The following is a 14,339-nucleotide window of genomic DNA, read 5'->3' as shown; positions in this document are numbered from 1 at the left end:
TCAGTTTTGCACCGTCCGATGGCGGTTTAATCCCCAAGTGATCACCATGTGAACACAATTAAAGGGAACCCCAAGTAAATTTTCTGTGAACATCAAGTGACCGCCAAGTGATCTCCATGTGAATCCTAATCAACATGTGATCACCTTATGCATCACCCAAATTTGAACCCAAGAGCTCACAACATAAGTTTTGAGACATGTGGGCTATCCATCTCATCCGCACATGCATGTTGTACCTCTCCCCACTTTTATAATCTTTTATTGTAAGCCAAAGATGCTGTCCAGATTTAGGAGGCTTAATTTGTGGCCGGGTTTAGTTTTTTATTTGACATGTTTGACTGCAATCTCAGGCCTTTGTGCGTAGACTTCTCGACCCTTGATCCCCTTACCCCCCCAACCCCCCCCCCCCCCCCCCCCCCCCCCCCTCTTTGATGTTATGATCGTTTTTCTCCCACCACATTTAAAGCACAGGCTTTTCTTTGAACACTGTTTAGCCCTTTTTTTTTTGGAAAGTCCATCTTGCAACAACAATGTGCATAATGGATCAAACTTGACAACTTCTTCCTTGGGTCATAAGTCTCCAAGTACTAGCAAAAGTCTAGCAAGAATCTGGCAAAGCATCAAGAACAGTATGCACAAGGAAACTGTCAGAAATGACTTCGCCCTGCAGAAATAAGTTGCTCATTGATATCCTTATCACCAACAAGGAAAGTGTCCATCCCATCTTCCTCATGCATAATCTTTGACTCCATCTCTTTACGCAACAATGCAATTTAAGTCTCATTGCGACTTGCATAAAGACCAGCCATAATATCCAAGCCTGTTTTGCAAATTTTTCCAAAAAAATATGAGGAGTAATAGTGTGCTTCACATACAATGCAATCAGCTTGCTCAACCGTAGGCAAAACAACTCTGGCATCATCAATCCTGCCACCAAAACTTGCAACATCCCCAACATCGCCTACATCCTTAGAACCAGGATGTACATCAATGCCTTGCCACAATATTCCAAATGCCCTTTGACACAAGGACATGCTACATCATATAAGCCCACATAGGGTAATTGTTCCCATCCAATCTATCCTCAGCAACAAAAATCTTGAACACATATGTGTTGTTGTCAACCATGGGAAATGTTGCACCTGATGTGAAAACTTCACGAAAAGAGGAGAAATAATGCGGGAACATCACGTGCTATATAGCAAAAATTGTAGAAAACTGTAAGGAACTTGTTATGCAAAAAATGGCACTGATAAAAATTTTGCACAAAATGACAAAATAGCCTATGCAGTAAGTACTGCATGTAGTGGAAATGGAGGCCAAAATGAGTCTAAATGAAATCTGGAGCAAACCAAGCTCTATGAGCATGTTGAAAGTATTTTTTGACATGCTGATGCTCGCCAAAGCTCACAAAAATTGGAGAAAGTGAACAGGCATGTGCTTGAGTTGCTGACGACTAAGCCCGAGAGGACGCAACCTACTATGATACCAATTGTTGGAATTAGGGTTGCAAGAAAACACACATAGCTTGGAGAAGACGAAGGAATCTCAAGGCACACAACAAAGAGTGTATTACTTAGTGTGCAATGGAAAGATAAGATAGCCCTAGAGTGATGGGCATATCTATAATGCACAAGGGAAAAAACCTCCTAATGAGAGAGAGAATGCCCCAACGGTCCTAAGTGTGTTCACACACATCACAACCACAAGTACATGGTAACACAAACATGCATTTATAACACTTTAACCATGCACACAATTCAAAGAAAATCACTAGTTAAGATTGACAACTCGATGAGGATCACATTTGCTTGGAACCGGTCCCCCCCTCCAAAAGGACTTGTATTATAATCCTCTCAAAAGAGATCTTCGTTACAATTGCTACAAACGGATGTGCGGCATCCCTACAAAATACCTCAAATAGCATGATAAAAACGATAAAACATCACAAATATGCATACCTTACAAATCGCATGAATTGTACAAGCACATAACGGAGAGCAGCCATAGACTGAAAGAGATAGGAGCAAGACATAGCACACATGCACGTGCTATGCGCACCTCCTAAAGTGGAGTGCTACACCAACACCGCGAGAAAGAAGTGTATGCTTAGTCGTACATGCCGAAGTTGGGAACTTGCTTGTGCACTATTTGCGAGCCTCAAAAGGCTGCAAACACACAACTAGAAGAGCCTAGCAAGCTCAAAGGGGCAGGGATGTGTCACTCACCGCTCAATGCTTCCGTCGTGAAGGATCCTGTGCTGCAAAGAAGAAGGAGCCATCGTCGATGCCGTGCTCAACCGTCGATGCTGTCGCAATGCTCGATCTCTCTCTCCCTCTCTCTCTCTCTCTCTCTCTCTCTCAAGCATACACACACTCACACACACACACACACACACACCTGTGAGCACACTAAGGAGAAGGAGACAGAGATGGAGCAAGAGAAATTCTTAGCTTACACCTCAGAGGATGAAGATTTTTAGGTCAAATGGACCTTTTATAAGAGTTCGACCCATTCACACATGGGTGCCTCCACAGTGACAGGTCGTTGCAAAACTACTTAGAAATAAGATAAGTGGTGCAACTCTCATCGACGATCACCTACACACCTATTGGACCGACAAGCCTGGACCATGACTCAATCAATCAAATAATATGCATCCGTCGAAGGTGATACGGTGTCCGTGAGGGTTAACATGGCCCCCTTCCTGATGTAGAGATGAAGCCCGTTCGTCGAGGTGGAAGAGCATCCGAGATTGAATGTCCTTAGCCTTCTTCGATCACTACAAAATCAACCAAAATTGGCACAATAACTGTATTCTCATATACAATTAAAAAGCATATTCAGTTGTAGGCAAACAAATTGATTGGTAACAAAATATTAAACAATTTGTCAGCAAGTAATATGATCAAACACAAACAATTGTGAATGTCAAAAATCAAACAAGTCTCGGGTCGCTAATAAAGGCACTAGAGGTCAACTATTAATACCATGGGCAAGCTTCTCAGTTCTCTCTGGTCAATTAAGTTGTTTAATCGCAAGAGCCAAGTATTTCATGTTCAAGGGCTAACTAGAGGCTATACCTAGAAGACCTTGTAGTTAAGCTACGATAAAAGAAATTGCTCACGAAATCATCGTCTGACTTATTTCCTTTTCTTTGAGCCCCCAAAGTCTTTTCACTTTGATTCAATTTTGATGTGTGTGCTTATTTTGTATGCCTTGGGTTTTTGCTTTTTAAGGAAAAGCGCCCACAATGGGAACCTCTAGGGCTCTAGTACCATAGGTGATACATGTGATTGAAGTACCAAATCAAGCTGGAATTTCTCTTCCACCTTAAGATTTTACATTGTGGCACTTTTGATTTTTTTGTTTGTTCGATTTCAACATTTTAATTTTGTAACTTTGGGGGGTCATATAACACTGTCACCCTCCCCATGCTCATCACACTAGTAAACTCCCTTTATAATACTTAAGGTAAAGGTCAATAGGGACTAAGCCCACTAGAAAGCCCTAGTACATTGCACACAATGTTGCCTAAAATGGATTAAGAACCTAAAGTAACCATTGATTATTAGGAAGGCATTCCCCATGGTAGTAAGAGAAGATCTCTAACTCCTAACTTGGTCAAACTAGCTTAGTCAGACTGCTTGATTCTGAAACCTAGACAAGGGATAATGACAAAAATTATATAGAATCTAACGTTTAATCTAAGAAAATGTGCGGAATATTGTGCTACCAATCACATTTAAAGCAGACAAACATGGATGCAAAAACAAAGACAAGGGACAATGCTAATGGTCAAGAAACACCTGTTTGTGTTGATGATCGCACTTGATTTCAAGAGTGAATGAGAGAAAGATTCCATGAATTTTTAAATCCTAACAATAGCAACACGTTCCTATACACACTAGGAAACACAAAGAATACCTCTAGGAGGCACATCAGTGGAAAGAGACACCAACCCTTATTGAGCACAATAAAAAAACATAAGGAACCCTAACCTAATTATTTGCACTCCCCCTAGAGAGTCAAGGGAACATGATATTGTAGAGATTGGGAGGTAACCCTAAGGCTAAACCTCTATCCTCATCATTGTTGACAAAAAAAAGTCATCATTCGTGAGACCATACGTGCCATCTGTGTAATCATGTAAATATTCTTCATCCATTAGAGACACCAATGTTTACTAAGAAGGTCACTAGATGTCTCTAGTCATCTTGGTCAAAATGGTAGGTTTGTGCAATGGAAGAGACGCTCTCTATTAAGTATGGATTAGTCATGGTCAAGAGACGTATCAACCATTCTAACTCCTCGAAATTCCTCTCACATGCTAGCGTACCTACTATTGTGGTTCATCAACACAGAGAAAACTCAACTGGAAACACTACCCTTGATCTCACATAACTCAAAACTACATTCAAATACAGCAAGTGATACACATACGAAATATAATAGAGCAAGAATAACTCTGAACAGAATTCAGATCCACTATATTCATCAAGAAAAGAACTACAACCTCAACCCATTTTCAGTCGGATCCATACATGCGCAGAGTGAGCTTATATGCTTGCTTCAACTGAATATGGTTATGACAACCTCAATCTTGGAATACAACTAACTGTTAGATATCCGATTTACTACAATCTGACTGACCATAATCTGATCTACTACAATCCGACAAAGCATATCCGACTGACTATCAGACTACATCCGATTGATCAACAAATTGGCATACTAGTGTGCCTGTCAACACATGGCACGTCCCGGTGGTGAATTTCGTAGAAATCCGATTCGGATCCACACATCCCTTGATCAAAGTCAAATGCCTTATCCTATTTTTTCAAAATTTCCTAGTTACTATATAGCATAAAGTATATTGCCTGGAACCTAATCCAAGATATACAAATACACCATACAGCACTATGACAAACTCAATTCTAGGATCTTCATATGAAGCAAAGTGCAATGCCTAGTACTTAAACAAAGGTACACAAAATACATCATAGAGAGAAACTAAACATCACCCAAAAATTTCCCAAGGGATTACATCATTGTGCCATTTCACGAAGTAAAGATACTTCCATGAGAGTTTATACAAAATGAACTTATGAAACCAAAATTGATTAAGTATGTCCATTCTCCAAGATAATGAAGTAAACATTAGTAGAATCAGTCTCTGCAACCTCTGAAACGTGAGAATCAGACTTTGAAAATCAGGTTTTTGCAATTTATGCACCAAAACCTAAATATAATGTTATATATTCAAACCTCCTTGAACCTAAAAATATGCATATTCAACCTTCAACAACTTGTGCATAAAGACATAATGCTCCCAACATCCAAATAAAATATGATCCACATGATCCATAAATATTTGTTCTTCAAAATCAAATAGTTTAGGTAAATCTGAGATAAAACAACTGCTTCCATTGGAAACAATCATTCCACTCAACAAACTCTATGATTTTATCATGAAAAATATCTAGAATAGCACATCCCTTTGATTTCCATGCGACTTTTGCAAAATCGAGGAAAAAACCATCTTGGCATGATCATCAATCTACAAAATTTGATTTAAACAATATGAAATATGGATCATTGAGTCATCAGCCTCAACATTTGGCATCTGTAAAATCTGATTTGCAACTTTTGCATTGAGAAAATCAGCAATATGCACTTCAGACATAGAAATCGGATCTTGAAAAACTCCAAAATTTTGAATATCTCCAACTTCTGACTTTGAGAACAAGCTCAAACAGTTGAGATACATGTCCAGAATCAACTTTAGCCACCAATTTGCAGCAAATAACACTTCCAACAAATCAAATTTAACTTCATAATGACCTAGAATTGGTTCAAGATAAAAAAACCTCTTTGCAACCATCAAGCAAAGCTTCTTCAACATCTGCAACATCTTAGAACACTGATACTTTGCTTCAAAATCTGAGTTAGGCTCTATAAATCCACTTTCTTGATTTTGAAAATTCAAGAAACTATCAATCTGATCTTCCTTTGGTTCAATATAAATTGATTCATAGCTATAAAATAGAGTATTAGCATCATCTTCACACAAAATTGGCAAGCCTACATTAGTTTTCTCAAGTTCCTCCTCAAAAACATCATAAAAATCTAAGTTTTCCTCAAAAAATTCTGAATCAACGCCTTGCATTTCGGCATGCTCTCATTGGCATTCAGGAAAATGTGTTTGATCTTGCATTTGAGCGAATAAGCTTCAAAATTAGTGAACATAACTTCAACTGGCTTACGAGTTGGACCTTGTGTTGCAAAATGAAGAAACCCTGGAGTGTGCTACATCACATCAAAATTTGAATCAACTCCTTCCGACATTATTTTGGGATCATCTTCCACTTTGAAATTGTTCCCCTGAATAGTTGAAAGATGTTTTGAAACAAAGTCAAAGTTTTGCAAAGCCTCTTTGTATGATATTGAAGCTCGCCCTCTGCAAAATTCTTGTTGAATGCTGAAATTTGGATCAAAAAGTGTAAACATCTGATTTTGATCCACTCCACCTATCAAAAATTTCCTATTCTGATCTATGGGATCACTTTCACAGTAATTCTCAATCTTCAAAATTGGAGCAAAAAATTGGTCAGGAGCAATGACAAACATATTAGCATTGATTTCATTTCCTTTGCTTGAAATATGAAGTTCTGGATATTCAGGGTGACTTCCTTCATCTGATTTTTGCTGATTTTCAGCCCTATCTTGGTGAGTTGAAGCTTGCATTGAGGTTATGTTTTCATGTTGCCTCAATAGGTCAAAAAAACTTCCAAAAATAATGGCTTTTGCAACATCAGAGTGCTCTCTAGGAGTGCTTTGAACTAAAATCTGATTTGATTTACAGGCTGAATTTTCAAAGTTGAGACCATCTGATGCAAAAATACTGCTTTCACACATGTTTTCATCATCGTGTTGGTTGTTTGAATATGTATGGTGAAGGATTTTCCCATTTGGTGGAATATCTGATGCCGGCTTAGGGGTATCTATGGGTCCTTTGTGGCTCCTTTGGCTCACTCCTCCCACTGATACTTCCTTTCCCTAACTTGTTGACACTCCCATTAGGTAACTCCACTCCTCTTCCTCATCATCAGTACTCTCATCAACCTCAAACTCTTCTTCAAATTTCTCTCTCAAATCCAAACATGCCTTTTGCAAACATTTGATTCCCTTTTTGGTAGAACAAGATTTCAGTCTTCTACCCTTGTATCCATAAACATACTCCAATGCATCTTCAAGTAGACATTCCAATCATCTATTCTCCTTGGCTACCCGAAACTTCCCTCTTGATGATGCTTTATGACAACGCTTGACAACTTGCAAGACCTTTATTCACAAATCAGCCATACAAAAATACTTGCAAGCATCTTCCTTAGTATAATTTACACTCAAATAAGGACAATCACCCATGATAGAGTCATGCTTCCCACAAATTTCACAACTCTTTTTCTTCTTCTTCTTACCCATTTCCAAAATTCAAAAATCACATGAAAAGTTAGCCCTCATATTTATGCACCACACTGAATTGAGACTACATGTAATCCGGAAGTGGAGAGCATAGGATATAGTACCTAGATCCACTCCTATCTTGACATATAGTTGCTCCATCATGCTATACAACTTCTAAAATTATAAATCTAGGTAAACTTTGTGAAAATCTGAAATAACTCTTACTTGAAATACTCCAAACTTCTCAAGGTTTCGTGAGCTGCTCAAGTGGTCTGAGATAAATCTCAGCTTCAATTGCATCTGCGGGATTTGATTCAGTGGCACAAATAGATTCAAATTCATCAACTTTAACTTTTGATTCAACAACGTCAAGTTGAACTTGCAGATTCAGATTCAGCAAAGTGGATCCTCTGTCTTGCAGCCCTTCACATTGTCCCTTTTGCTCCCCTCACGTGGTACGTTGCTTCATCTGTGTTTGCTTCCAAGAAACCACATTGTCCACCATCCGCTCTATAATCAGAGTCTCTCATGATTCCCCCCTAATCAACATCAAATGGTCTCTCTGAAATGCATCATCTCCCAATGCAACACAAAACCCAACTCAGGTAATGTTGGTATAGAAATACATCAAGCACAATAACCAAATAGGCATAGCACAAAAACAGGTGTAGTAGACAAAGAGACGCAACAAGATCGCCAAATGTGTTGGCAAAACCTTCAATGGCCCAGCCGGATCACTAAATGTGTTGTGGTTCATCAACACAAAGAAAACTCAACTGGAAACACTACCCTTGATCTCACATAACTCAAAACTACATTCAGATACAGCAAGTGATACACATACAAAATATAATAGAGCAAGAATAACTCAAAACAAAATTTAGATCCACTATATTCATCTAGAAAAGAACTACAACCTCAACCCATTTTTAATGGGATCCATACATGCGCAGAGTGAGCTTATATGATTGCTTCACATGAATATGGTTATAACAACCTTAATCTTGGAATACAACTAACTGTTAAAGATCCGACTTACTACAATCCAACTGACCATAATCCGATCTACTACAATCCGACAAAGCATATCCGACTAACTATTAGACTATATCGATTGATCAACAAACTGACATACTAGTGTGCCTATCAACACCTACCAAATCCCATTCACTGGCAAGAACCGGAAAGACTATGTGAAACACTTGTGAAAAGGAAAGAGGGTACCTCTCACCCAAGGCAGGAGTGGATGACTCTAGCGCACTAGCCATATCTATACACACAGATAGATGATGGTTATAGTGAAAATATTATAAAGGTCGTGTCAAAAGGTCTTGTCCTTGTGTATAATGTGTTTTTATGATTTTGTAGCATATATAGAGCTTGTAGGTTTCCAGATTTTCATTTGGTGGCTCTTGCTCTTTTACTTTTTTATTTTGGTTTTTGTGAGTATAAGGCTTTATATATACATTCCCTTAGATTGGAGATTGAGAGGTCAGGGAGGAAGGTTAAGAGGGGAGTAAGTGAATGATGAGTGTCAGCAACCGCTCCCCCCTTCCTTGGGTGGATCATACCTTTTGGAATGATCTCGTCACCTTTTGAAACCAATTGTTCCAAGTTGTCATGGGTGAATATTTTGACCAATAGTTTTTGACTGCCCTAGGCATTTTGTGTAGTTGCTGGGTGGTAAGGTACTCTCCCATGATTTTATTTGCAACATTGTTGTAGGTGGTGAACTTACAACGGGACCTGAAATCTCTTTCTTGTTTGTATGGATATGTACAGTGGTAGGTGGAGGTTGTGTCGAAGCTTCTATTTTCGTATATGAACTACATGAAGAACAAGAAGCTTTATTTTTTTTTCTATGGTTGAGTTGAGAAAAACAAGCCTTTCTCGCTTGGAACCCATACTAGCTTTGGATTCGGTGTATATTGTTCTGTGATTTTTCCTTTTCCATGATCTTCCATCGGCTTTGTCGTCACAGGATTTGACTCACATGGGTCAGGTGATAGGTAAGAACACAATTTATGCTTTGGCACCCAGATTTGATCATTTCCTTGATAGTAGCCTTGGGCTTCCAATAGTCGTTCAAGAATCCAACGCCATGTTTTCTTACATTTTTGGGAACGAGTGGGGAATTTCTTAAAAGACTCCCATTTTTTAGCATCAGCCATGGTCGCTAAAGAATATTTAGGGACCCACTTGTATGTTTTCTTTGCTATATTAGGATGCGTCTTGTGTGTCTCAAGCTTTGTTTCAACTACAAAAGTTGAAGCCTTAGAGAGTTGGGCTATAGGGACATATGGTTTAACCTCATGGACATGAATTATTTTTTGGTTTATTTCCTCGAGATAATATCTCAGGGACTATGGCTTGAGTGACAGGACTAAGAGGTTGTTTTTGTGTTGTGACACTCCCTGTCCCCCAATCAATAGTGCATTTGGTCGCTATCATCCATGTGCGTCCTAACTTTATATGACCTTCTATAGTTCCAACAGGCATGAAAAAAAAGTCTTGAGCTACAACCCTGCTGTCATAACTGACAGAAGTGTGCCAAATACCAAAAATCACCGTTTTTTTCTCTTGTTGACACCCTTGACTTGGATAGTACTCTCAGATAGGGATGGATTTCCCAACTGACACCACATCCCATATGACAACAGATTATATTTAGCACCCGTGTCTAACAAGGCGTTATATAGCACTTTCCCATAGGCGCTATTTATTTCAATAGGGTATCGTAGAGGTGTGTCAGAGTCCAACCAACCATCCTCTATTTCAACGTGGAATACATGTGTAGCTCCAAGGTTGGCCTCTCGTTGGCGTCTTATGCATTGTTGTTGCTCCTTAGCCTCAGCTTGAGCTTGTATCTTCTTCAATTCTGTTTGTGCCTTGGCTACCTTCTTTTGATGGATGGCACGTAGCTCCTCTTGGCTTAAAGGATCATAATATCTTTTAAATTTTCTCCCATTGAGGAATCCAATGGTTTCAACTCCATAAAGAGTCTCCACATGAATGGTAACGTGTGGGGCGATTTACATACTCTATATGGTTCTTTTCCCGCACATTTCAAAATTTTCTTCTTGTTTTGCACTCCATACATAAGGACTTTATCAGCAACATTGATATCTTCATTCTTTAGATGAAGTTCAAACCATTTCTTCTATCTTTCTCCAGAAGTGCGTTTCGCACAGTCACTTGCCTTTCTTCGTCTAACCTTTCAAGGATATATAAACGCTCAACTAAAGGGTTACCATCCCAACCTTCTTGTGAAGCTACGTGCAGACTAGGAATTACAAACTTCCATGGCATAACTTCTTCTTGGCCATATACCATTTTTAATGGTGTACAATTAATAGCCACTTTGTAAGAAGTACGATAAGCCCATAGAGCTGATATCAACTTTAAATCCCAATCTGTACGATGAGCTTCGACTGTTTTTGTCAAGATAGAAATTAAGGTCTTGTTAGTGCTCTCAGCTTGGCCATTTGCTTGTGGATAATAAGGCGTGAACTTATGGTGGGCTATCATGAAGTTTGTCATGAGTTCCTTTATCACTCCATTTATAAAATGATTACCATTGTCAGACAACCAAATCTTGTAATAATATTCTCAAAGAGAAACTTGGCAGTTGACGTTGCACGAGCCTTACGTGTCGCTCTGGCTTCCGCCCACTTTTTCACATAGTCAGTGGCAACGATAATATATCAAGATTGAGTGTTACGAGCTTTCAGACTAATCCTACAAAGTCTAACCCCCATTTTTCAAATGGTTGAGTCACTTTAACAGGATGTAAGGGCATCTTATCCTTTCATTGTGTGATCTTGTAACATTGGCATTCATCACATCCTTTTGCAAAGAGTGATGCATCCTTGAATAAGGTAGGCCACCAATAGCCTAATTGCAACACCTTTCTAGCAGTCAGTTCCCCTAAGAAATGTCCTCCGGCTATACCCATGTGGGATTCTTGCAATATGTATAAATACTCATCCTGACGAGCACAGTGTCTAAGAATATCGTCCTTCCCTAGCTTGTAGAGAGTTCCTACAATGAGAGAATAAGGTTCACATTCTTCTAACAGTTTTCAAGCTATATCCTTACGAAGCTCCTTGGGTGGAAAACCATTAACTAAAAAGTTCAAAATCTTGATCTCACTCCATTCAGGCATGGTCTCGACTAGGAATAGGGAAGTATCAGGCAATTCATCATCGACTCTAGTAGGGGCTTCACCATTGGGTATGCGAGACAAATGATCTGCCATGACATGTCTTTTACCAGGTCTCACCACAACGATGAAATCAAACTCAAGAAGAATTAACAACCATCGTGTAATTCTTCCCGTGGAACAAGGTTTATTTACTAGATACAACAAGGCTTGATGATCCACATAGAAAACAAACTTGTTGGCAAGAAGGTAGTAGCAAAATCTCTTCACTATGTAAATGATATCTAAACCTTACCGCTTTGTAGTGGTGTAGTTCCTCTCATCATCATTCAATTGACAACTTGCAAAGCTAATGGGGTAGTTCAATTTTTGTTCTCCTGGTTGAGCTAGAGCACACCCAATAGAAAAGTTTGATACATCAATATGCACATGGAAATTACATTCCAATCGGGCACTCGTAGAATGGGAGTGCTTGTCAAGGTCTTTTTCAATGACTCAGAAGCATGGTCACACACCGCGGTCCAGTGGAACTCAATAAGAAACTTGTACAAAGGACGAGCTATCTTGGCAAAGTTTAAAATAAACCGTCGATAATAACCAACATGGCCCATGAACCTTTGAATTCCTTTGTAGTTTGTAGGTGGTGGCAAATCAGCAATAGCTTTAATTTTGCTCTCATCTGTGAAAATCCCATTTTTGGACACTTTATGCCCTAAAATGACTCCATGTTTAACCCAAAATTGGCATTTGAAAGGGTTTAAGGAGATGCGATACAATCTGCACTTCTCAAACACTTTCCGTAAACATGATAGATGTTCTTTCCAAGAAGAATAAACACAAAGGTCATCTAAGAAATCTTCACAAAACTCTCTCAAATATTCTCTAAAAGCAGTGTTTATTAATCTTTGGAAGGTAGCAGGAGCATTGGTTAAGCCAAAAGCCATAACACGAAATGCGAACACTCTAAATTTGGTTATAAAAGCCGTTTTAGCTTGGTCTTCTAGTGCAATTGTGATTTGATTGTATCAGAGTACCCATCTAAAAAGCTATAAACTTCCTTTCCTGCAACTCTTTCAAGCACATGTTCTGAATATGGCAAGGGGTAATGGTCCCTCCTAGTGGCAGCATTGACCTTCTTGAGATCCACTCACACTCTGAGTTTCCCATTTTTTTTTGGCACAATCACTATTGGAGACACCCATTCTGAGTGCTCAATAGGGTATATGAATCCGCATTTGACAAGCTTTTCAATCTCTTCTTGAACAATCTTTGCATACTTAGGATTCACTGGGTAGGGTCGTTGTTGGACTGGTTCAACCATGCTATTCATGGGGATTGTGTGTTGCACCATGGAAGGTGGAACACCTTTCATATCATGATATGTCCAGGAAAATATATCCTTGAATTCCTTGAGAAGTTCTTTAAGTACATACTCCTCAGTTTCTGTAAGATCTTGGGCAATGAAAATAGGTTTGGACTCTTCTCTTGAGTCTGTTAACTCTATTTCCTTAACTATCGCTGGACCATCATAGACTCCATTACTTCCATCGATAGTTGTCCTCTGTGTCTTTGTATACACAACCTTACGTTCCTCTGTATTGGAGGATTTGAAGTGTCTGTGGGGCCTTGTTGTTCTATGGACTGTGATTTCTCTTCTGCTTCCTTTTGTTGTTGAGCTAACTCTCGATTTTGTCGTCTCCTTACGGTACGGCTCAACTTTGGCTTCTTTGTAGCCTCTAGCTGGGCAATGTCAATGGGTTGTGGACTACACCACATAACACTTTGAAGGTATTCACCCCAGCTATCTACCAACTTATGATGAGCATCACATGCCCCTATATAATTAAGCCATTCTGCGGTAGATTTCTTTTCATTTATTCTAGCACGTACATTTGCTCGATATTGTTGCCTCTTATATCTCTTACTCTTCTTGTCTAATTTTTTATTACGGCCGATCTCTAGTGAAGAGTCACTAGATGAATCGCTACTTGTGTCTTCTGCTCCCTTGGCTAGATTGTCATCTAGGTTACCACAGGGCCCTGAATGGTTTGTCCCCACATTTGCATTGAGATTATACTCAGATTCTTCGTCCTCATAGTCAATTTCAATTGATGATTCTCACTCTGAATCGTGTGGGCTATAGTCTCCTGAGACGCTACTGGTTCCAATTTCAGTTAAGCCTTCATCCTGTAGGTCATCAGAAGCTATATGTATTGCTTCTAGCATATTTAAGGGTACGAGTTGTGGCATTTCATCCCCCTTAGGTTTTACCCAGGTCGTCCCCCTATGTCCCCAAGTGTCTATGGTTGCTGCTAGGTGGACCCAATCCACATTGTTAGACTCAGTCATCCAAGGTAGAACATCCATATAAGGAGAATCTTCCCCAAGATTATTGTCCATTTTACATGTGTAACAATATTGCAATGGGGCCGAGTGAATTGTGGTGTCAGATCTATGATCGATTATAAATCTGTTTCCTAGAGGACGTGCTTGACCAGTTACAAGATCCACTTGAATGACAAAACCTTGGAATTGCAAGTAGACATGGTTTTTAGACCAGTCATGTACCATTTTTCCTTCCCTCATGAAAGGACACCCTAAGATCATCTCAGATGACATAGTGTGCTTGGACAAATCCATAATGATGAAGGTATTCCTTATTTTGTGTCCAAAGACCTTGATCTTGAGATCTTCTAGCATCCAATAGGTT

General features: G+C 39.3%; 1 pseudogene; it reads right to left on the bottom strand.

Annotated features, from left to right (window-relative positions):
• Positions 1-5,020: 5,020 nt before the first annotated feature.
• LOC147438870 (uncharacterized) lies at positions 5,021-5,770 on the bottom strand (annotated as a pseudogene).
• Positions 5,771-14,339: the final 8,569 nt, after the last annotated feature.

Source organism: Adiantum capillus-veneris, chromosome 16 (assembly GCF_014529385.1).
Source record: "Adiantum capillus-veneris isolate H3 chromosome 16, ASM1452938v2, whole genome shotgun sequence".
NCBI lineage: Eukaryota > Viridiplantae > Streptophyta > Polypodiopsida > Polypodiales > Pteridaceae > Adiantum > Adiantum capillus-veneris.
Note: the sequence above shows the minus strand (reverse complement) of the source record. Positions and strands in the feature narration are given on the sequence as shown.